The sequence below is a fragment of the Symphalangus syndactylus genome, chromosome 8, assembly GCF_028878055.3.
Source record: "Symphalangus syndactylus isolate Jambi chromosome 8, NHGRI_mSymSyn1-v2.1_pri, whole genome shotgun sequence".
Lineage (NCBI taxonomy): Eukaryota > Metazoa > Chordata > Mammalia > Primates > Hylobatidae > Symphalangus > Symphalangus syndactylus.
Window position 1 is genome coordinate 27250623 of NC_072430.2, and position 3521 is coordinate 27254143.

The following is a 3521-nucleotide window of genomic DNA, read 5'->3' on the forward strand; positions in this document are numbered from 1 at the left end:
TAGTTTTTGTTTTGTTTTGTTTTCTGAGACCGAGTCTCGCTCTGTCACCCAGGCTGGAGTGACAATCTCGGCTCTTGGCAACCTCCACCTCCCCAGTTCAAGTGATTCTCATGCCTCAACCTTCCGAGTAGCTGGGACTACAGGCACGTGCCACCATGCCCAGATAATTTTTGTATTTTTTATAGAGATGGAGTTTCACCATGTTGGCCAGGCTAATCTCAAACTCCTGGCCTCAAGTGATCCGCCCATCTTGGCCTCCCCAAAGTGCTGGGATTACAGGCATGAGCCACCGCACCCAGCCCACTCACACATTTTTATTTGTCCATTCATTCATTCAGTGAGGAAGTAATTATTTATTAAGCACCCACTACATGCCAGGCCCCGTGCCAGGCTCTGGGGACAGCTGGCCGAGCAAAACCAGACCCAGTTTCTGTCCTCACAGAGATTGCATTCTTGTCAAGATGACAATATGATAATAAAACAGATTACAACTGTGACGGTTCTGTGAAAGAGAGTATGTCAGTCCCCTCGGGCAGCCATAACAAAACACCACAGTCTGGGTGGCTTAGACACGGAGATTTACTTTCTCACAGTTTTGGAGCCGAGAAGACTAACATCATGGTGCAGGCAGGGCTGGTTCTCCTAAGGCCTCTCTCCTTAGCTGGCAGATGGCTGCCTTCTTATGGTGCCCTCACGTGGCCTTTCCTCTCTGCGCACCCATCCATAGGGTCTTTTTTTTTTTTTTGACAGAAAAAGGGTTTTTATATTTTTTATTTTTTTAAATTATACTTTAAGTTCTACTGTACATGTGCACAACGTGCAGGTTTGTTACATATGTATACATGAGCCATGTTGGTGTGCTGCACCCATTAACTTGTCATTTAACATTAGGTATATCTCCTAATGCTATCCCTCCCCCCTCCCCCCACCCCATGACAGGCGCTGGTGTGTGATGTTCCCCTTCCTGTGTCCATGTGTTCTCATTGTTCAATTCCCACCCATGAGTGAGAACATGCGGTGTTTGTTTTTTTGTCCTTGTGATAGTTTGCTGAGAATGATGGTTTCCAGCTTCATCCATGTCCCTACAAAGGACATGAACTCATCCTTTTTTATGGCTGCATAGTATTCCATGGTGTATATGTGCCACATGTTCTTCATCCAGTCTATCATTGATGGACATTTGGGTTGGTTCTTTTTGAGTCTACATTTCCTCTTATAAAGACACTACTCATTGGATTAGGGCTCACCCTAGCTGACTCATTTCACATTAATTGTCTCTTTAAAGGCCCTATCTCCAAATATAGTCACATTCTGAGGTTCCGGGGATTAGGACTTTAACATATGAATTTGGGGGAAACCTAATTTCACCCATAACAGAGAGGTAGCTGGACAGAGATTGTAATGGGGACAGGTCAGATAACCGAGCAGGGACATAGATAGGCTTCCCTATTCAGCGGGGATCTGCAGGATGAGTAAGAGCAAATTAAACAGAGGAGAAAAAGTGTCTTCCAGGAAGAGGTGAGCGCAGGCGCCACAGCCCTGCAGCGGGCGGGGCCGGTCACACTAGAGAGACCAAAGCAAGAGGGCCACAGCGGCTGAGATTCTGTGAGGCAGAGCATGGGGCCCAGGACGGAGCTGACTTTCTAGGTGGGGAACAGGCCATGCTCAGCCTCAGGGACCATGGTCAGGAGTTTCGTCTTTTTCCAAGAGCAATGGAAGACCACTGAAGGTTTCTAAGTCACAGCAGAGGTGGCAATATCAGTCTGGCTGAAGGGCAGAGGGCAGGCATATGGGGATCTGGGGACGTTCCGCAGAGCATCAGATACAGGGAAATGGTGCATATATCCAAGCAGGAAGTGAAAGTGGCTTGGATTCAGGAGGTGGGACAGGATCGGAAAGAAATAAGTGGATTTGATAGATCTATGAGGGGCAACTGATTTGGTATGGGGGCACCGGGAGACAAGAGTTGGTGACAGGTGAGGTGTCGTGGGCACTGGTGAGTGGGGAGATGACCAGTTCTCTCCTGGAATTCTGACTTCCATAACTGGGTACAGAAGGTCAGTGGGGTCGAGTGCTCCAGAATAGGCCCTCATTTGAGCTGAATTTTAGTCATATTGACATCAGTAGACACTAACGGCCACTTGACCACTTTTTGTTCCTCAACACAGATACCTCTTTCTCCAGCATGTGCCGTTCTACTTGGAAGACTCTTTCCTGCTTATACTTCACTGCCCGTCCACAGGCCACATCTCAGCCCATCTCAGCCCAAGGGTCAACCTCCTCAGCAGGGAAGCCTTCCTAATTTCCTCAGACTAGGCTCAGTGCTTCTTACTTTTTGTTTTTGTTTTTTTGGTTTTTTTTTTTGAGACAGAGTTTTGCTCTGTCGCCCAGGCTGGAGTGCAGTGACGCGATCTCAGTTCACTGCAACGTCTGCCTCCTGGGTTCAAGTGATTCTCATGCCTCAGCCTCCAGAGTAGCTGGGACTACAGGTGCACGACACCATGCCCGGCCCATTTTTGTGATTTTTAGTAGAGATGGGGTTTTGCTATGTTGCCCAGGCTGGTCTCGAACTCCTGGGCTCAAGCGATACACCCGCCTCGGCCTCCCAAATTGCTGGGATTACAGGTATGAGCCACTGCACCCAGCCATCTTTCAGAGACTCTTATAACACGCTGCACTTTTCCTTCAAAGCAATTGTTATTATTCAAATTACATAATTAGTTGTTTAAATTCTATTTCTCCTGCTAGAACGCAAAGTCTATGTTCGGTGACCAAATCTGTCTAATTAATACAGCAGACAGGTGGTTCTGGAGCCAGAGTCTCTGGGTTCAAATCTCGACTGCCCTGCTTCCTAGTGGTGTAAATATGGGCAAGATAGTTCACCTTGCTGTGCCTCAGTTGCCTTGTATGTAAAATGTGAATTATAATTGTACTTTCTTCATAGAACTTTTGGGAGTATTAAATGAGTTAATTAGCATAGAGTGTTTATTGCAGTCCTTGGGATGTAATAAGCACTCAATAAATGTTAGCTATTATCATTCATCACTGTGTCTCTAACTACTTGATGGACAGATAATCAGATAGATGGATGGACTAATGAATGGATAGGTGGAAGGATGGAAAGACAGGTAAAGGTGGCAGGAAATAAAACACGGTCTTTACTAAGTTATATTGATTGAGCATAGTGGAGATGCAAGGAAGCCCAAATGGTATTGTGAAAAGAGGAGATAGCACATACTTTACAACATAATTACATTTCAAGATACTGAGTCCCCTTAAGACAAACTTTGGTTATCTTATGTAACTTATAAGTAACTTACGGTTACTTTCAGGTAGAGCCTTAAGTAATCTCCATCAAGACTTCTTCAAAGATAAGCCAAATTATTTGTCACTTGACTTCAATAGAGGGGAAAAAAAAATCACCACAACCCAACTATCCCCTTCTTAATTAAAAACTGTACATTTCCCAAATTAACTGATTTTTTAAAAAAGAGTTTTAGATAACTCAGTTTAATATGATT